A 22188-nucleotide genomic window follows, 5' to 3' on the forward strand; every position below is an offset into this window, starting at 1 on the left:
GACGCCTGCAGCCTACGTAGGTGGTGATTGGTATTCCATGTGAACCAAGTTATTCAGCCTCTTTTTCTCGGCTAATTTTCTAATCCCTCTCTGTCTGTAATTAAATAAGTTATTTCCAAGGATGCCGACTCTGTCCCCACCTTCGAATTCCCTGGATCCACCGGGGCTGGACCCCGGCACCAAGGGACCCACAAGAGTCTTCTCCAGTACCACACTTCAAAAGCATCAATTCTTCAGTACTCAGCCTTCTTCACAGTCCAACTCACACCCATACATGACCACTGGAAAAACCATAGCCTTGACTAGACAGGTGTTTGTTGGCAAAGTAATACCTCTGCTTTTTAATATTTAGGTTGGTCATAAAATGGAGGAAAACAATAGAATGGGAAAGACTAGAGATCTCTTCAAGAAAATTAGAGATACCAAAGGAACATTTCATGCAAAGATAGGCTTGATAAAGGACAGAAATGGTATGGACCTAACAGAAGCAGAAGATGTTACGAGGTGGCAAGAATACACGGAAGAACTATACAAAAAAGATCTTCACGACCAAAATAATCACGATAGTGTGATCACTCACCTAGAGCCAGACATCCTAGAATGTGGAAATCAAGTGGGCCTTAGAAAGCATCACTGCGATCAAAGCTAGTGGAGGTGATGGAATTCCAGTGGAGCTATTTCAAATCCTGGACAATGCTGTGAAAGTTCTGCACTCAATATGCCAGCAAATGTGGAAAACTCAGCAGTGGCCACAGGACTGGAAAGTGTCAGCTTTCATTCCAAGCCCGAAGAAAGGCAATGCCAAAGGATGCTCAAATTACCTCACAGTTGTACTCATCTCACACACTAGTAAAATAATGCTCAAAATTCTCCAAGCCAGGCTTCAGCAACATGTGAACCATGAACTTCAGATGTTCAAGCTGATTTTAGAAAAGGCAGAGGAAGCAGAGATCAAATTGCCAACATCTGCAGGATCAGCGAAAAAGCAAGAGAGTTCCAGAAAAACATCTATTTCTGCTTTATTGACTATACCAAAGCCTTTGACTCTGTGGATCACAATAAACTGGAAAATTCAAGAGATGGGAATACCAGACCACCTGACCTGCCTCTTGAGAAACCTGTATGCAGATCAGGAAGCAAAAATTAGAACTGGACATGGAACAACAGACTGGTTCCAAATAGGAAAAGGACATCATCTGAGTAATCTGGTTCTAAATAAAGGCTTTTAATTTTGAAATAACGCAGCTTATTTCACACCAAAAATGTACCTTTGAAGCCAATGCTCAATCTGCCGGTGACTTCACCAGTTTCTTTACATTTTGAGAGACCCCGTCAGAAAGTTTGCTGGAGGTTAGGGGAGCATTTCCTGGGTCACAGGCACCCTTGGGCGCTGCTGATCAGCGTGGGTGTTTACTGTAAGCACTGGTTGTGAGAGCTGGCAGAGGGACTTTGGTCCTACAGACACAGGAGTGGCTTGTCACCAGCAGCATCTGTGGCAGGTGCAGTCACTCCGTGGACACAGCCCCCGGCCCGGCCCCCACACCGGGCTAGGTGCCCTGCCAGCTCTCCTCCCTGGCTGCTCCCATCCCTGGGGTCAGCGAGCCTGGGACCCTCTGGGCCACTCACCCACTCCCTTCCCCCCTCACAGGTATGGACAAGTCATCTCGGGGCTGGTTCCCAGAGGAAGGCAGCTCAGTCCCAGTCCCAAGTACTGGGAAAGAGCGTGCATGAATAATTTATATTCTCCTGTTTCAGAGTGGAGTCTTTGCCAAGCACTTTTAAGTCCAGAAATCATGTGAGAGCTGAATTAAACGACTGCATACTGACCTTCACATGTGTCCCGAAGTCCAGTGGTAAGCATCTGGAGAGCACTCGTGCAAATGTGCACGCCTAGTAAAGAACTGAGCTCAACTTCGCTTCATGTGAAAGCAAAGGGTTTGGAAAAACGACTAGTAACAGGAGCTAGGTTGGTAAGTTCTAGTACCGTTACACAAGGCGGTCTCATCGATCTGCGTTTGAGCGCTGGTGTATATTAGACGACGCAGATCTATAGGCACTGCAAAGACTGACAGTGGGACTGTTCAGCGAAACTAAGCTGGAGCTTCCAGTGGTGCTCTTCAAGATAGTGTGCATCAGCTGCTGAAGAAACTCAGATGGAAAGCCAAAGAGAGTAAGCAAAGGAATTTTGAAAAACAAACAATCAAACAAAACCGCTCAGGAAACAGGCTTCCCTGTGACTTGGACTCTGGAGTCAGAAAGATAAGCGTCTCTAGAAATAAGGATGGGCCACGCCTGCTGCTACAGCCTCCCGGCTGCCCGCTGGCGTCCCAGCCCCGAAACGTCTGTTTCGCGTAGATCCAGAGCCAGATGTGTCTGGTGTGTGTGGGTAGCCTCCGCTCTGCAGCCCTGGCCTCCCTGACCTCTTTCCTTAACCTGGGAGTCGTGGGTAACCTCCACTCTGCAGGCCTGGCCTCCCTGACCCCTTTCCTTAACCTGGGAGACCCGCACGGCAGCCACACGGATTCATGATTGCCCTGTGCAGTCGTATTAGGAATTACCCACCTAGCTCCTTTTAATGGTTGTTTCCCGAATACTATGCTTCTATATTAGGCAATACTCATACCCCTCCTCCCCACCAAGGGCTCCTGGCCCCACCTTCCATGGGTGCGGCCCTTCTCTCCATGAGCTTTGAGCTGTTTTCCCCATGAAAGGGCATGACTTTCCCACAAAATGCAGTACTGGGGGGCAATCTCCAAACATGACAGAATGATCTCCGTTCGTCTCCAAGGCAAACCATTCAATATCACGGTAAACCAAGTCTAGGCCCCTACCACTAATGCTAAAGAAGCTGAAGATGAGCTGTTCTGTGAAGACTACAAGGCCTTCTGGAACTAACGCCCCCAAGTGCGCTTTCCATCACAGGGGACTGGCATGCAGAAGCAGAAGACTAGACACAGGGAGCGGCAGGCAGGTCTGGGCCTTGGGGCACAAAATGCAGCCGGGCAGAGCCTCACAGTTTCGCTAAGAGGATGCGCTGGTCACAGCAAACACCCTATTCCAAAAAGCGCAAGAAAAGTTTCCAGACATGGACAGCACCAGACGGGCAATACTGAAATCAGACTGATTATATTCTTTGCAGTCAAAGACAGACAAGCTCTATACAGTCACCAAAAAGACCAGGAGCTGACTGTGGCTCAGATCATGAACACCTTATTGCCAAATTCAGACTTAAATTGAAGGAAGTAGGGAAAACCACTAGGCAATTCACGTATGACTTAAATCCCCTGTGATTATACAGTGTGACAGATTCAAAGGATTAGATCTGATAGGGTGCCTGAAGAAACTATGGATTGAAGTTTGTAACACTATACAAGCAGTGGTGATCAAAATCATCCCCAAGAAAAAGAAATGCAAGAAGACAAGATGGTTGTCTGAGTAGGCCTTAAAAATAGCTGTGAAAAGAAGAGAGGCTAAAGGCAAAGGAAAAAAGGAAAATACACCCATCTGAATGCAGAGTTCCAAAGAGTAGCAAGGAGAGAATAAAGCCTTTCTCAGTGATCAATGAAAAAAATAGAGGAAAGCAATTAGAATGGCAAAGAGTAGAGATCTCTTCAAGAAAATAAGGGATACCCAGGGTACATTTCATGCAAAGATAGGCCTGAAAAAAGACAGAAATGGTATGGACCTCACAGACCAGAGAATATTAAGAAGCGGTGGCAAGAAGAGCAGTAAGTGGGAAACTTTTCAGTGTTCGTCCCCCAAACCTGAATTAGAAGGTACTTGTGTGAGCTGTGGCTTATCCACTTAGACATGAGGTTGCTGATAGGAAATACACCAACTGGTCCTGAAGGATACACACACTCCTATCCCAGCTCTGACCTCCCCATCAGTGAGGAACAGGCTGTGTAACCATTCTACCCTCACTTCTGCCAAAGCAGAGATGGCAACGTTATCACATCGCATCACTATGTGGAGAATCGCATGAGATAATAAATTTACCAGTGCATAATACGCAGTCACATAGCAATCCTAGCAATCCCAATACGTGATTTGAGGTTATGTCAATTGTCTAAATGGGCCCCAGAGTGGGCCTTCATTGTGTCGGGTTATGGTCCTGCGTTTGGATCCTTTTCATCACTCATGGCCTGTTTCTATTTCTCCATGCTCCTCAATCCACACAGACCCAGTGATTCCAAACGAAATTGCACCTTCCCTTGTGCGGGGTTGGGGTTGGGGTTGGGGTTGCGGGGGGGGAGGCAGCTTTCTTCTGTGCCCACCCCCACAGCCCTTCAATTCAAGATCTTATTTAACCCTCAGAATAATTTGCAATATTTCAGTATTTTGACATTTATTGAGCTTTTTTGTGGGCCAGAATATCTTCGTAAACTTTTCATGTTTATTAGGAAAGAAGTGTTATTTTACTCTGTAGTTCTTGGAGTTCTTTATAAATGTTCACTACATGAAGATGCATAGTGTCACTCAGATCTTCTACATGCTTAACAGATTTCTTTTTTTGGTCTAAATGCTATAACAACAACGTTGCTATAGTTCATAATTATATATTTTTATTTTTTCAAAGTCTCTGTCTACTGTACAGATTTCTATTACATACTGGAAGCTTACTGAGGTTATATAAACTCATGTAAAGGATTTCACAGGCAATTATAAATGCTTATTAAAATACATAGAATATATTGAAAATATTGAAAATTTTATTAAGTTTATTAACTAATTCATAAAGTCCATTATTTAATATTTTAAAATTAAACATGCTAATTCTTCAAGGAAGATATTTTGGAGAGTTTGAAATGTTCATATTTTAGTCCCAAGGTAAATATTACTTAAAATACAATTAATTATATAAAGTTTCAAGGATGCAGGGGAGAAAAGAGTAAGATGGGAGAAAGTGGGCTTAGTCTGAATTCAGGCATATTTGTAAACGTTGTGACAATGTGAACTGAAGAATTTCCTCAAATTATCTGATTCACCTGTGCAGTAGAAGGTGATTCCTTTTGTGGAAAGTACTGAGAATGTTTGAAGATACGCAGAAAAAGTCTGAAATATTTGTGAAGCATAGAATAAGATTTAATTATCCAGATATAGTACAGTGGCAAGAGATGTTTGAAAGGTGGTGGGAGGTTTGTGAGCCTCCCCAGGTTTAAAATCCTAGTTAGATTCAGCCATGGAAAAGCAGGCATGTGAAGTCATCCAGGACTGGAATCTTGATAGCAGATGTGATAAAAGGTCAGAAGTATATGAAAAGTGTTGGTCTTCATAACTATATGTAGAAATGACTTGATTTGATGAATATGACATAAAAATAATGATAGGTTGACACAGATATTGAGGGAGTGGAGTCAATTCAATGGAGGTTTTCCAAGCACTTGGGGTCAGGAAAGAAACTGAGTAAGAATTTCAAGGAGCTTTAATTACTTTTCTAAAAACTCTTTGATTTTTGTTTCCTCATACATAGATTTGATTCTTTCTTTCCCTTGTGAGGAGCAGTAGCCAAACCCTCCTCAGTGTTAACTCTGGGAAACGAGGTTCCCCCCCTTTGCTGTTGAACACGTCGCATTTGCTGGTGCCCCGCTGGCAGTTCCTGCCCAGGGGGAGGTTTGGGAATTCACGGAGAGGCCTGGGCTTTACAGATAGGACTCCAGTCTCATGGTTCTCTTCTGTGTCCTCAGGCTCGCTTGCTTAGAGAACGTGCTGACTCTGAGATAAAATACAGGGGGAAACAGCCGACAGCTGAGTTCTTGGCGATGCATCTCTGTGCGACTGGGGACTTGCTCTTTCTCCTGAAATAACTCTCTTCTCAGTGGGTAGAATGGTATCTTCACTTGTACTGAGTCTTCTAATTGTATCCAGGAGGCATTCCAGGCTCTGACCACTAGTTCACATTCAGCATTTCTGGGAGGATTGTGGGGTGGGCAAGTGCTAATGCAGAAAATGCCTCCTTTCCGGCATTAACACTGAGAGGCCTGAACCGACTAGAATCTCCAAGTAGGGAGATGGGGAAGCGGCAGGAGGAAAAGGATTATCAGAGCTGTGAGGTTCCAGAGAAATCAGAAGGAGAAGAGCCCTCAGCTCACGGGAGAGGGCAGGCTGGGACCCTCCTTCAGTTCTGCAGCCCCAGGGTCACTGGCTTGAGGAGGAAAATCTGCCTGTTGTAGCTTGTGAAGAATGACTGATATGTGTTGAGGTGATAAGGTCAGTGCTTCCTAAGCCCAGGCCCACAGAAAGCCGGCTCCATCCTGCAGAGCACTAGACGCCTCGCCGAGGCTCTCGGAGAACCTCAAGGCTAGTGTTCCCGTGGCTTTACCTGGGTTTTTTTGTGTGTGAGAAGCTCTTACTTATTAGATCATTCGGTCACTCTAATGTCTCAAGAGGTTATGAAACTATTGCACACTTGAGAATTCTGAGGTTTATACTGAGGAATTTTGCTCACAGTCACAGCTAAGTGGCAGAACATGGATGTTGTTTGCCTCATGCTTAGTCTGTGAATTTAATTAAACTTTGTGGGGAATAGAGCATGTTTATGAACTCCCAGGTACCAGTTTTATAATCACCAGTCAGGAAGTTAAAATTATCGTTCTGTTGTGGAATTTCCAGATGTTCCAAACTACTCCTCACGTGATGTTCCTTCTTCATGAAAGTTATTGTGGATTCAGAACGTGCCCATCTCTGGGAGGTATCTGAAAGGCATATGAGCAGTCACCCCAGCGATATATTGGACTTGGCCTGAGTTTAGTTTTGACCCGCACAGCTCTGTCTCCCCGGTGCTGCCGCCCTCAACCGTCACCTCTGCACACTGTGAGCAATGGTGCCGCTCGAGCCGGAACGTCCACCGTGTTTGTAGGAATCAGTGACCGTCAAGGAGGAGGCTGTGACCTCGTCCAACGAGGGAGGCTTTGCCGGATGCATCCCAGAGGAAACTGCAGGGATGTGATGCTTCTCAGAAGTATCTGGCAGTTTCTATGAGTACATGAGTGCTCAGTTGCTTCAGTCATGGCCAACTCTTTGAGATCCTATGGACTTTAACCCTCCAGGCTCCTCTGTCCATGGGATTCCCCAGGCAAGAATACTGGCGTGGGTTGCAGTGTCTTCCTGCAGGGGATCTTCCTGACCCAGGGACTGAATCTGCGCCTCCTGCAGTTCTCACACTGCAGACAGATGCTTTACCACTGCGCCACCAGGGAAGCCTCGACAGTGTCCACAGCTGATGCCGAGTCAGATGGGGCTGTGATCCAGGTACAGGAGTCTGCCATTATGAACGGAGCAGGAGCCTATGGTCCTTGCCCCCCACCCACCATGTGCTCTGCCTGCCTTTTGTCTGTGGAAAACTTTAATCAAAGAATAAGTTTAGCTAGAGAAGTGAGAAATGCTGAAACAAAGGAATGCAGTTAAAGGAGACTAAATGTAGTCCTTAAGCATAGTCGAGGATCTTGACTTCTTTCCCAAGGGCTAGAGATAACATTCTGAGCCACGTCCTGTGTGCTGTCTTCTAGATACTAAAACACCAGGTGGGAGAAGTTAGCTACATGGTGCCTAGACTGTACCCAGGACATGAGCTGCCACAATTCCAAGAACTGGCTGCAAAGAAATGGGAATAAATGGACTCCAGAACTGAAGATTAACTGTACCTAAAACAACCATGATGACGCTGGTCAGCCCAGTAATGACCAACTCGAATATGCCTGTTGGAGACGGCTGTGGCGTTTCTGCTTGTAGTCCCACCCCGTTCTGTCTATAAGAGTTCCGACCCCCTGCTTGGTGTGAGTGGGTGGAGTCAGCCTTTGGACAGTTGCCTGCCAAATTCTCTCCATCCCAGTTGCCAGATCTGAAATAGAGAAACTTTCCTTTCCACGAACCTGTGCTGTTTATTGGCTTTTGATGGGCGAGCAACCAGCCTCGCTCTTTTGTCACCGATTTCGGCCCCCAGGGCGGGGCTGGCTGCTGCTGGCTCCTGTGCTCTCATGGCACCTGGCTCTCCTGGGCTTTCTCGGGGAGCTCCGTGGCCATGACAGTGCACGAGCCTGCTGCCTGTGGTTAGCTAGCCCCTAGTAGGGGATTTGGGAAATGTTCCTAGCAGCTATGGAAACTGCTTGTTTTGAGAATCCTCTCTGTTTCTCCCCTGCTAGGCACTGCCTGCCAGCTTTTGCTTTTTATTGGCGGAATGGAAACTTGCATTGGGAGGAGCTGACAAGCTCCAAGAGTGGGTTAGTCCACTGTGCACTGGCGTGCACGCAGCAGCCTTCCCACGTGTGAGTGTTGGTGCTATTTGGCATTCTTGCCAGTTGGTTCTGGTGTGTGCCTGATGTTGAGGATCATTTGTGAGCATGGACTGCTATTTAGGCATTTTTACCAATTTGTTTTGACTCCTGACTAACAGAACAGGATGGGTGCAGCCCTTACCAGGTGGCCATTGCTCTGTCTCATTACGCTGCACCCTGTTACTAGGCAACAGGTCTTGCGCGCCCATTGGTCGGCACCTCAGTGGGCCCCGCCCAGAAGCAACCAACTGTCGACGACGAGTGTTAGTTGTCCTGTTCAGCTATTGGTCAGCACCACAGAGGGCCCTGCCCACTGGTAACTGTCAGTGAGGGACCACTGGGGAAGCGATTGAGCCAGGGGTCAGTGGGGTCCTGGTCACCCAGTGGAGAGTGAGGTAAGAGGCAGACTCAGGCCTTCTCCGGGAGGCCCTCCAGGTTCCCCAGCCTTCGGCCCGTGGGTGAGTGGAGGGCCCATGGGGCAGACTGGGGCTCCATCCTGCAGGGCTCCAGAGCCCTCATAGGGCCTCCACTGGCCTTGGCCCAGCCTTGAGGCAGCGGTGAACCTCTCTCTTACCCCTGTCTCTGTGGCCTAATAGCAGCGGCCGTCTGTATGAGCCACAGTTTGTGGGACCCGGTCTCCCCATTTGGGCAGCTGAGGAGACTGAGGGCCAGTTGAGTTGGGTGCCTGGCTCCCTCAGGGATGACAGCTGGGCAGGCTGTGGAAACCTGGCCCTGAAGGAGCTGGCAAATGAGATCTGCTTCATCTCAATGAGGACTGGGACTTTGGAGGGTGAAAGGTGTGCCTTGGGACCTTGCCCTTTCCTGTCAGGACAGAGCGTAACATTCATCTGGTAGAGATTTACAGGAAGATCATTACCAGACCTCAGAAACAAACGTTCTGACCCCGAGAAGTCTGCAACAACAAACCACACCCATCCCTCAATTTTTGCTTTTGAGGGGGCTTGCTGAAAGGATTCAGTAATGTTGGAGTTCTTAGGGAATGAGCAACCGATCTCCTTGTATGGATCTGTAATAAGTCTTTCTCTGTTCCAAGCTCATTATAATGTTTAGCATTGATAGGCCTCACTGTGTGCCGGGCACATGGGCTTGCGAATTCAGTAACATAACCACCCGTGAGGACTGTCTGTGTCAGGGAAGTGTTCCTTTGGGACTCCGTACTGGTCACCCTCGGAGAGGGTTTGTGACTGATCTGTTATTCAGTGTGTGAGACTGTATTCCATTTGCGTGATTGGTATTCTTGCTGCCTTGTATAAAATGACAACTCATTAAGGTTCAATTAATTAAGAAAAATTTTAGCTATAAAATTATAACTAAGACAAAGACAGATGACTCTTTTTTTTTTTTTTTTTTTGAATAATGTATGGCAGCAGCAGATAGTGAAGGACAGGGAATCCGGGCACACTGCAGTCCGTGGGGGCACAAAGAGTCGGACACAGCTGAGTAACTGAGCAACAACAAAATGGCAACATCATTTTTTAAACTTCAGAGGGAATTGGTTAAGATGAAACTCTTGAAATCACAAAAACGGGTTCTTTTGGTATATGCAGTTAGGGAAAGCTAGCTTGATAAAACAGGTTTCCAAGCTCCTGAGGAAACAAAAATATGCCTAGGAGAAAGCTTGAAGTTAACTGTCATCAAGTCCTTGACATACAAACACAGTCCACTTTGCCTGTGACTTTGGTCTTTGGTTAATTGGGTAAAAAAAAAAGAAAAAGGAAAGAAGCCTTTTAAGAATAAGTATGTAAAGTTGGCTATTCTATTACCCATAAACTGATCAGTTTAATTGCAATGCCTAATTCATGAAATGTAAAAAGATGAAACAGTGAGATCTCTGTCTGAATGTTTGTGTGTCTCAGCACGTGTGTTTGTCTTTGTATAATATTGCTGATGTTAACTTGTAAAGAAGCTCTATTTAATTGGCCTTGAAAATATGGTCACTTACAAGTCAAAGAAATCTAAATTTACTTACTTTTGTCTTGTAAGACCAGAGGGAAACTAAAGATGTTTTGGTTTATTAAACCTGTATGTTGTACTACTGAAGAAAAATTATGCTGTGAAAAGTGTGTATGCTTTTAGGGGTTATAGAATATGTTCTTGAGTTTGCCAATCAAAAAATGCTGGTATAATATTTGACTCACTGAGTTTCATTAAGGCTTCAAGGGGTAAAAACTGTGATATGTAAAAATAATAAGGGAAACATTTCTGTGTGTAAAACAAGGAGGATATGTGTTGTTGTGAAAGAGAAGATATTTTTGTTGAAGAAAAATGATAGTTTTTTCCTACAGTTCTTTGTATTTTGATGAAGAAATACAGGACAAATTTGTTTGGATCTAAAAAATAATAAAAGGTTTGTGAAAAAGAAACTTAGAGAAAAGACTTTTGTATGTTGTCAGGATTAATATTGGACTGAATTTAATTAGGTATATATTAGGTAACACCCAGGGGGTGGATATAAAGCCCAGCAGTGTGGGTGGAGGAAGTCACATGAGAAGAGAGAGGTGGAGAGGACAGGGGAGGGGCACTCGGACAGCACAGGGCAGGCCAGGGTCCCGGCCAAGGACACTGCGGCCCCAGTCGGTCTGCCTCCGGGGGGTCGGGGAGGCTCCTGTAGTTGTAGAGTCTGGCCGCATGCAGCTTACTGGTGTGAACTCCTCAGGGGCTTCTTCCCGCGAGGCTCAGTGCTGAAGAATCTGCCTGCCAGTGCAGGAGAGGTGTGTTCAACCCCTGAGTCTGGAAGATCCCCTTGGAAAGAAATGGCAAGCCTGGGAAATCTCATGGACAGAGGAGCCTGGTGGGCTACAGTCCATAGGGTCACAAAAGACTCAGACATGACTTAGCGACTAAACAAGTCCTGGGCTGCAATCCTAGCAAGTCTGAACAAAGGCCTTTTCATTTCAACAAGGCCTGTGTTCTGGGAATTCATGGTTAGCATGGATAGCTTTTCCGTCTGCTTCCTGTGTTCTGGTCATCATTCCACGGGAGGCCAAGCTCATATTCCGTTTTTTCCCAGGATTTGTGCTGAGCCTTTACGCGTGCAAAACTGCTGCAGCAGATTAATTTACACTTAACCTGGAGTTTTTTTGGTTTTGTTTTTTACAGATTTTTTCCCTCGCATGTACTTATATAACAATGCTTTGTACATTTAGAAATTATTTGAATATTTTCAAGCTGTTAAAAAAGGAAATTCAACTCAGTAAATTTTAAAGATCTTGGCTTTCTTCAGTGATTCATGAGTCTGGCACCATCCTGTCTAGCAGACAGAGAGAAGCTTCAAGAGCTAAAGAAGGTAAGACACTTTACAGGCAAACGGAGCAGGAGCAAGGAAGCCACACTAGGCAGCAGGGTGAGTAATTCAGGTTCACTTTCCTCTAGGGGAGGGAAGCAGCCGCTCAAATAACCTGATCAGGAGATTGCTGATTGAGTGGTTAAAGATTTTATTTCTGAGAGAACTGAATCTCTGCGTAAGTTTAGTCTCAGATTGTTGACATGGGGCTTAACATAAGCCCATTTGGGGTCCATTTTCTCATTTTAACAGAGGGCAGTCAGCGAAATAGGAGATACATTTTCAAACTACAGAAATGACATTCAGAAATGAACCGTTTAAACTTGGTGACTATGCCAGAACAAATAGTTACACCAGACTTTTATAGAGTGCTGTGATTGCCTTCCGGGAGCTTTCAGACCCCTTTAAGTCGACCATCAGTGTGTTCTCCGTCTCACTGCGTCAAAGCCCCCGCTCCCATCAGAACCTCACTGAGATCTGCGATTTCCACCCAATGGACAGAGTCATCACACGCTTAGATCCACCCAGCTCGTCACACAACAGCGTGGACGGGCACGTCCGTGGGTGGGTGCGTGGACGCGTGCGTGCGAGGGCACGTGGGCAGGTGGGTGGGTGCGTGCGTGCGTGGGTGGTTGCGTGCGTGCGTGGGTGGGTGCGTCCGTGCGTGCGCCCGTGCGGTGGGGGGCGGGGCGGGGCGGGGCGGGGGCTTTGTGCGCCTGGGTGCGTGCGCGGGTGCCTGGGTGCGCGCCTGCGTGCTTTGTGTGCGTGGGTGGGTGCGTGGGTGAGTGCGTCCGTCTGTGCCTCCCTGTGCCTTTCACCTTTCAGATTATGAACCCTGCACCCCCGCCCCACCTCCCACACACACACACTGCCTTGTCCTTTGCCTAGCTGTGTCTCTGTGCCACTCCTGCCCCCCTGGGACACCCACAACCACAGGTGCACCGTACACACCACACGCATACCTGTACACACACCCCGCCTGCACACTGTGCACACACACATCCCGACCCCAGACACACACACACCCAGCCGGTTCGCACCACACACCACACACCACACACCACACACCACACACTCCTCCCCTCCCCCGCCTCCAACCCCCGCACAATGCGTTGTCCTTGGCCTGGCTGTGACTCTCCCCATCTCCTCTGTCTGCCCACACACCACATGCGTAGACACACACACCCCTCCCGCCCCCAACGCCACACACACCCCCCTGCCCATAAACATCCCAACCCCCCGCACACACCGCGGCCCCACACATACCCCGCCCCCCCCACCTCTCTCGCAACCCCCTACCCCCACACACACTGCATTGTCCTTTGCCGAGCTGTGTCTCTGCGCCAACCCCCCTCCACCACAGCCACAGGCGCAGCCTACGCACCGCACGCATACCGGCACACACACGCCCAGCCCGTTCGCACCCCGCCCGCACACGCCACACACCACACACTCCCCCCCCCACCATACACACACACACACACACTGCGTTGTCCTTGGCCTGGCTGTGAGGCTCCCCCTCTCCTCTTCCCTCGCTCTGCCCACACACCACATGCTGAGGCCACACGCACCCAGCCCCGCTTCCAACGCCACACCCACCCCCCGCCCATAAACACCCCGAGACGACGGCACACGACACGCCCGCGCACACATCCCGCTCCCCCACCCCTCCCGCACGCCCCCTCGCCCCCCCCCCCATACTTCATTTCTGCCATAAGGGTGGTGTCATGTGCGTATCTGAGGTGATTGATATTTCTCCCGGCAGTCTTGACTCCAGCTTGCGCTTCATCCAGCCCAGCGTTTCTCATGATGTGTACTCAGCCTGTAGGTTAAATAAGCAGGGTGGCAATAGACAGCCTTGATGGACTCCTGTCCCTATTTGGAACCAGCCCGTTGGGTTTCCGTGTCTAGTTCTAACTGTAGCTTCCTGACCTGCAGACATACAGATTCCTCCGTTTTTTTTTTTTTTAAAATTCCCTAACCTGAGTGAAAAGCGACAGAGACAGAGAAGACAGAGGGAGGGACGGACGGACGGACGGAGGGACGGACGGACGGACGGGCGGGCGGGCGGGCGGGAAAAAGACATAAAGTAAAATAAAATAATGAAAGGACCTATACCGTTCCACCTGTTGCTTTCCAGATACAAAGAGAACACAGAGGACCGAAAGGACACAATGTTGAAAATGCGAATTTGGAAAGACGGACATCCCCTTGGCCCCTTCGTACAACACCCCTGTCAGCAGAAGGGAATCCTTTCTCTTTTTCTCTCCATCTGGTCCTTCCAGACTTCGGAAACTCTCAGTGCAGGATTCTTATCTCCTTGGCGATCGTGATTGCCACAGGTTCCTTAGGGGCCCAGAGGGTGTTTCTGAGAAACGAGGGTACACACTCCTGGAGATCCGGCTTCCATCCCTGGGCCGGGAAGGCCTCCTGGAGTAGGACATGGCAACCCGCTCCAGGACCCGACCCTGACGTCTAGAAATCAGTCTCCTGGACTGCCTCTCCCTCCGCCGACTGGTGTCTCAAATCCGCTCCAGGGATGAACCTGTGTGTTTCCTTGGTTTCCCTACAAGTGCCTCTGAGGGGAACGAAAATACCCGATTGCGTGCACCCCAGGCCTGCTTTCCCGGACCCGTCCATTGACATCACGGCCTCCTGTAGAGGAGATACGATCGCTGAGTCACTGAACGGAGGATCTGTGCTCAGAAACTCTTTCCACGACATGGAGGCCCTACTAACTAACCTATTTCGTCCTTCCCTCCTTCTGGGTTGTTTTTTTTTTTTTTCCCCCTCCTTTCTTTCCTTTTTTTCCCCTTTTCCTCTCACGTCCATGCACAGGCACACGCACATGCACAACGTGCCGTCTCTCACGTACACGTGTACGTGCACGCACTCACGCACACAGACACCAGCTCAGCTTTTCCTAGGTTCCAGGCAAGTGACAGAGGAGGGAAAACTGCTAGGGTTCGGAGTAGGCCGCCGTCCCCACCCCGCTCCAGCCCACCGCACGTGAACCTCCGTGCCCGATGGAGTGTTTTGGATTCAAGTGACTACAGAGCCGGCCGGCGCCAGAGGAACGCTCTGCCCCTCCCTCCTTTTCTGTCTCTCTGAAGGCTGAAAGAGATGGGAATCCCAGACCGCCTGCCCTGCCTCTTGAGAAATCCGTATGCAGGTCAGGAAGCAACAGTTAGAACTGGACATGGAGCGACAGACTGGGTTCCAGATTGGGAAAGGAGGACGTCGAGGCTGTATATTGTCACCCTGCTTATTTCACTTCTATGCAGAGGACATCATGAGAAACGCTGGGCTGGAAGAAACACAAGCTGGACTCAAGATGGCCGGGAGAAATATCGATCACCTCAGATATGCAGATGACACCACCCTTATGGCAGAGAGGGAAGAGGAGCTCAAAAGCCTCTTGAGGAAAGTGAAAGAGGAGAGTGCAAACGTTGGCCTCAAGCTCAACATTCAGAAAACGAAGATCATGGCATCCGGTCCCATCATTTCGTGGGAAATAGATGGGGAACCAGTGGAAACAGGGTCAGACTTTATTTTGGGGGGGGGGCTCCAGAATCACTGCAGATGGTGACTGTAGCCATGACATTAAAAGACGCTGACTCCTTGGAAGAAAAGTGATGACCGACCTAGATAGCATCTTCAAAAGCAGTGACGTGACTTTGCCGACTAAGGTCCGTCTAGTCGAGGCGATGGTTTTCCCTTGCTCGTGTATGGATGTGAGAGCTGGACTGTGAAGGAGGCTGAGCGCCGAAGAATGGAGGCTTTTGAACTGTGGTGTTGGAGAAGACTCTTGAGAGTCCCGTGGACTGCAAGGAGACCCAACCGGTCCATTCTGAAGGAGATCAGCCCTGGGATTTCTTTGGAAGGAATGACGCGAACGCTGACACTCCAGGACTTCGGCCACCTCCTGAGAAGAGTGGACTCATTGGAAAAAAACTCTGATGCTGGGAGGGATCGGGCACAGGAGGAGAAGGGGACGACAGAGGATGAGATGGCTGGATGGCATCACGGACTGGATGGCATCACGGACTCGATGGCCGTGAGTCTGAGTGAACTCCGGGAGATGGTGATGAACAGGGAGGCCTGGCGTGCTGCGATTCGTGGGGTCGCAAAGAGTTGGACACGACTGAGCGACTGAACGGAACGGAACTGGAGGCAGGCAGGAATGAAAACCTCCTCCCACGGAGGGGAAGCTGTCAAGGGACGATGGCTGCTTCGACGCGCGTCCGTGATCCTCGCATGCATGAGCGGGGTTTCCTGGGTGACAAAAAAGGAGGAGACTCCTTTGGCCTGACGCGAGGCGAGTTTGTCCCTCGGCCTCCCTCCCCACCCCCCAGCCCCCTTCCTCCGCACGGTGCCCAAAGGGGCAGTCTCAAGGTGGAGAAATGGAATGGGGGGATGGGGATGGGGATGGGGATGGGGACGGGAGGAGGGGTGGGTGGGGCGGATCACCATTCAATGGCGAGAAGCTCGAGGCGAAGTCAAAGGCTCTGACTTGACTGGAACGCTTTCTGCATTTGAATGAAGCTATCGGAGGAGGCCCTGCAGGGGGAGGGTGGGGGAGGGTGGCGGTGGGGCCCACAGACAATAGCCCCTGCCTGCCTGCCTGCCTGCCTGCCTTGCCTGCAGGCCGGCCTGCGGGGCTGAGGAGGCCGTCTGGCGGCGGCGGGGTCACGCTCCCGACTCCTGCAGCTCAACTCGATCCCTTCAAGGAAACTCCTGGGGTGACTCCTGTCCAGGGACTCATCCAAATGGGCCTGTTTCTGAAAAAGGCCCGAGTCACAGCTGTGACCGATTCTGTGGATCTCTTGACCCATGGATTGACCTGCACCCTCCCTCCCATCCTGTCAGATCCTTTGGACACGCTTGAAGAGGTCTTTGGCCTCGGCCCAGAAAACAGGCCAAGATAAACAAAAACGTTTTGGTCTTTGTGGGTTTTTTTTTTTTTTTTTGAACAGGGCGAAAACGATGCATGGCCGTGGATTGGAGAGAAACCTGCACCCCTTGCTCGCGCGCGCCTGAAGGCAGGGAGTACTCAGTGGGACAGAAATGACATTCAGAAATGAACCATTTACACTTGGTGACTGTGCCAGAACAAATAGTTACACCAAACTTTTACAAAGTGCTGTGATTTCCTTCTGGGAGCTTTCAGACCCCTCTCTATTGACCTTTAAGTCGACCATCAGTGTGTTCTCCGTCTCACTGCGTCAAAGCCCCTGCTCCCATCAGAACCTCACTGAGATCTGCGATTTCCACCCAGTGGACAGAGTCATCACACGCTTAGCTCCACCCAGCTCGTCACACAACAGCGTGGACGGGCACGTGCGTAGGTGGGTGCGTGGACGCGTGCGTGCGTGGGCGCGTGGGCAGGTGGGTGGGTGGGTGCGTGGCTGGGTGCTGCGTGCGTGCGTGCGTACGTGCGTGCGTGCGTGCGTGCGTGCGTACGTGCGTGCGTGCGTGCGTGCGTGGGTGCGTGCGTCCGTGCGTCCCTGTGCCTTTCACCTTTCAGATTATGAACCCCGCCCCCTCACCTCTCCCGCCCCCCCGCCCCCAGCGCCACACACACCTGCCCGCCCGCCCATAAAACCCCCCACCCCCGCACACACCACGCCCCCACACATACCCCGCCCCCCCACCTCTCCCGCACACCCCCCCCCCCCCCCCCGACACACACACGCTGCACTGTCCTTTGCCTAGCTGTGTCTCTGTGCCACGCCGCCCCTCCCTGGGACACCCACAACCACAGGTGCACCCTACACGCCACACGCATACCCGCACACACACCCCGCCTACACACAGTGCACACACACATCCCGAACCCAGACACACACACACACACACACACACCCCGCCCGCACACGCCACACACCACACACGCCTCCCATCCACCACACACACACACACACAGACACACACACACACACTGCGTTGTCCTTGGCCTGGCTGTGACGCTCCCCCTCTCCTCTTCCCTCGCTCTGCCCACACACCACACGCTGAGGCCACACGCACCCAGCCCCGCTTCCAACGCCACACCCACCCCCCGCCCATAAACACCCCAAGACGATCGCACACGACACGCCCGAACACACATCCCACCCCCCCCACCCCTCCTGCAAGCCGCCTCGCGCCCCCCCCCCCCCCCACTGCGTTGTCCTTTGCCTAGCTGTGTCTCTGGGCCTCTGTCTCTGCGCCACCACCCCTCGCACCCACAGGCCACACCCACACCCACACCCACAGCGACACCCTACACACCACACGCATACCCGCACACACACCCCGCCTGCACACCGCACACACACACATCCCGACCCCAGACACATACACACACACACGCAGCCCGTTCACACCCTGCTCGCACAGGCCACACACCACACACTCCCCCCTACCCCCTGCACACACACACACTGCGCTGTCCTTTGCCTGGCTGTGTCTCTGGGCCACTGTCTCTGCACGCCCCACCCCCTTCCGGCCACGTCCACACCCACTGGCGCATCCCACACGCACACACCCATGGTGCCCACCCGACACACACTCGGCCTCACGTGGAACCTATACACACACCACACTCATTACCCCCCCCCCCCCCCCCACACACACCCACACCCACGCAGCACCACCTGGGCATGCCCCAGACACACCACCACACACCGCCTCCTGCCGGGGTCCAGCCCCGTTGGATCCAGGGAATTCGAAGGCGGGGACGGCGTTGGCGTCCTTGGATAAATACATATTTAACGACAGAGATACAGAGAGATTAGAAACGGATAGTGTCGTAGGAAAATGAGTGGAGGAAAAGAGGCTGAATAACTTGGAATTCAGCCAGAGAAACGGGGAGCAAGAAAGAAGCGACATGGGGGTATCGGTCTTTCCGGAGATGGATCCGATGTCTTTCATGTTGGGTTTGCTTCTATACCTTTTGTGACATATAGGGATGACTACAGAGTCACGTGGGGGTCAGGAGTCCCGACCTTTCTCAAAATCAGGCGCTTCACATAAATGTACGGAAAAGAAAAAGGTCTTAGGGATATGACATCATCTTCTGGCCGTGAGGCCTGCTGACACGTGACGATCCTTTCTTTCTGATCCCCAAAACACTTCTGTGTTCCAAGGGTGTTTTTCCTTAAACCAGGCACCACCCTCCAGATAAAGTGACATTCCTGTAGGCTGAGGGTGTCGTGAGTTCCAATCGAGAAAGGAATGGATCGAACCCAAAGTTCACGTGATTCGTCTGAAAGGTGAATCCTTATTTCTCCCCTATGCTAGTTATATTCACTCGAAGGGCAGGGAATATGGAGATGCAGCAGCAACCATCAGCCCAACACAGGAAAATCCTTTCCCCAATGTTGCCCTGAAGGTCTCTTGAGTCTGAAAAGAGTGATCGAGGGACATGTGTGCCTAGCAAGGACGCAGGGATTGATCACAGAGGACAGGGATCTATTCCAAAAGAGAACATGCGTTCACTCGAAAAGTCTAGTATTGCTCCCCTTAAAAACGACTCTATTTCCTTTTCTATATTCCGACGACGTGGACCCATAGATTTCCAGGCGCCTAAGGATATGGAGGCCTGGCGGCAATCGTGGACTCGACCGTGAGAAAAGCCCTGTGCTCGTGAAGACTCTCCAAAGACTCCCAGAGAGGTTTGACCTGAGACGCCCTTGTCACACCCGGGGCCGGGAAGGAGCCGTCACGATTGGCCCGACACGTGAAAAACCCTTCACCCACGGCATTCCTAACCAACCCACTAGACTCGTCATTTCTAGGTAGACTCTGGCTTTGGGGGTAGATGCTCGGGAACAGGGGGTTTCCTGAGGCTTGATCACGCCTTTGCGTACGCCAAGCCTCCTTCCTCATGACCTTTGCCATGGGCGGAGTTCCTCACGCTGGCCCCGGCAATTACAAGCAGACATGTTGTGTATAACTGTGTGATACTTTTTGTCTGGAAACTTTTTCAAAACCGTTTCCTAAATGGATTGGAGAGAAACCTGCTCCCATCGCGCGCCTGAAGGCAGGGAGTTCTCAGCGGGACAGAACCTGCCTTCACGTCTCAGGGGGACCGGGACGGTCCCCTCACCTCGTGCACCCCCAACCCCGAGCCCAGTCCCGTCCCCTCCCCGCCCCACCCACCCACCCGCCCACACACACACACACACACACACACACACACACGCACGCGCGCGCACCCGGAACCGGCTCCCACCCCCATCTCCCCCACCTCACACCCCCCACCCCCACCCCACCCCACCCCTCCCCGGCGACGAGGGGGGCCCGGGGAGGGATGGCTGTCTCAGCCCTGGTGCTGGGATGTCATTTGGGGAACCGCTCTAGGCCGAGATGCCAGCTTGCTGCCCTGCTGCTTGGTGTCCGTCTCCATCAGCCATGTCCCCGAAAGGCACGTGAGCTCATGGACAACAGAGAGCGCACCCAGAAAACACCAAAGGGTCCTCCTGAACCCAACACGGCCATGTGTATGGATCCACGTAGAGGTCGTTGATCTCCCCATGGGATGCGTGAATAGGATCCACACAGACTCGATCGTGCCTCCGCTTCGATGGGCTGCCCTATCCGCAGAGATTGTGTGGGTCAGCGAGCGAGCAAACACGGAAGGGAACAAAACCAAAAACCGCAGCCAAGTCGAGGGAGTGCTGAGCCCGAGGAACTCGCCGATCCCGTGGCGTCATTTGCCGTACCCAGCCTTTCTCTATGGCAGAGAGAGATGTGGCATGGATCCCCGTGTGGGTCGTTCGTGCCCGAAACCACGCAACGGATAGTGATCATGTCTCATTCGAATCCTCTCTCAAAAGATAAACCAGGTCTCTTGTTCCCATGATGGAATGGTATCTTTGAATGCAAAAGGGGATGACATGTGACAGGAAAATCAAAGTGGAATCAGCATCGCCAAGAGAGCGCCCCAAAATAGAGAAGGGGAAGGCCATGGAGGAAGAGGTCTGTGTCTCAGTCTGGAAACTCGGAGCACCTCCTGGGGAACAGAGGCCTCCGGATCCTCGAAACAGTGTTCCCGACATTCGAGACCCCTATCACACACACCCTCCCCTTTCCCTACCTCACTTGTGACAGCCTATCGACCCTGGAAGAAGAGACAGTTCCTTGTTTGCATGACAGTCCATCATCATTGCTCTCGGGTCGCTTTACAACCTCACGGAGTTTCAGCTTTCTAAGCCCCCGACTCTTTCCTGGGGAACGTTCCCCCGGTTTTTATTCAAACCTGTGTCCCTGCATGGCCATATCGAAGACCCCCAAATAAAGCTTTCTTTTTCTTTCCTTCTTTCTTTTTCCTTTTTTTTTTTTTTTTTTTGGCGCAGCCGATACTGACTCTTCACGGAAAGACAAGAAAACTAGGGGATTTTATGTGTTTAATTTCCAGGCGTATTGAACTATCATTTCCTTCGTGAAGGACATATGACATCCTTCGTTCTCATGTGTACAGAATGGGGACAAGAGGCACCTGTACGTTGCGAAAGAATAATGACCGCCCAGGCGGTAGCTCATAGCTTTCTCACAGCCCACGCAGATCACGACTGGACGTGAAAGAGAGCGGAGTCACTCGGTCGTGTTCGACTCTTTGCGACCCCACGGACTGTCGCCTACCAGGCTCCTCCATCCGTGGACAGTTCCAGGCAAGAATCCTAGAGTGGGTTGCCATTTCCTTCTGCCATTGGACGGGAGGAGAATGATTCATGTCCACTGTCATGGCAACTTTCTCAGATGATCATGCTGCTGCTGCTGCTGCTGCTGCTGCTGCTGCTGCTGCTGCTGCGTCGCTTCAGTCGTGTCCGAATCTGTGCGACCCCACAGACGGTAGCCCACCGGGCACCCCCGTCCCTGGGATTCTCCAGGCAAGAACACTGCAGCGGGTTGCCATGTCCTTCTCCAAGGCGTGAAAGTGAAAAGTGGAAGGGAAGTCGCTCAGTCGCGTCCAACTGTGAGCGACCCCGTGGACTGCGGCCCACCAGGCTCCTCCCGTCCATGGGATTTTCCAGGCAAGAGGACTGCAGTGGGGCGCCATGGCCTTCTCCGAATAGTATCATACGATAAGAATAATGCTGTTCATTAGAATCACCGTGCTCGTTGTGACGTGTACAGTATAGATGTACCTTATCCGTGAAGTCGTTTTTTTTTTCTTTCCCCCTTACATCAATGCAATATCTTCCCATTTCTCCCTCCCCCAGCCGCTCTGTGATGATTGTTTTCTTTCTTTCTTTCTTTTTTTTTTTTTTGATGGCCATCCATGGCATGTAAGTGGCATGAGAAAGTCTTTTTCTTTCTCTACCTGACTTATTCATTGGGCATCACGCCCTAAGTCACATCCATGCTCTCACCAGATAAGAATGTGTTCGTTCCTGTGGCTCCATGGGACATCTATGTCTACCTATCGATCGATCTCTATCTGGATCGTGTGTCTTCTTTCCCTCTTCTTCCCTTGATGGACACTCGGGCTCTTTCCCTCTCTTGACCCGTGTGACGGATGCTGCCGTGGACGTGGGAGCGCAGATCTCTCTCTGAGGGTTAGATCTGGTGTCTCTTTTCTTTAGATGTCTCCCCAGGAGTGAGAGTGTAGGAAAGATCGATCACGTC

The sequence above is a fragment of the Budorcas taxicolor genome, chromosome 4, assembly GCF_023091745.1.
Source record: "Budorcas taxicolor isolate Tak-1 chromosome 4, Takin1.1, whole genome shotgun sequence".
In the NCBI taxonomy this organism is placed as follows: Eukaryota; Metazoa; Chordata; class Mammalia; order Artiodactyla; family Bovidae; genus Budorcas; species Budorcas taxicolor.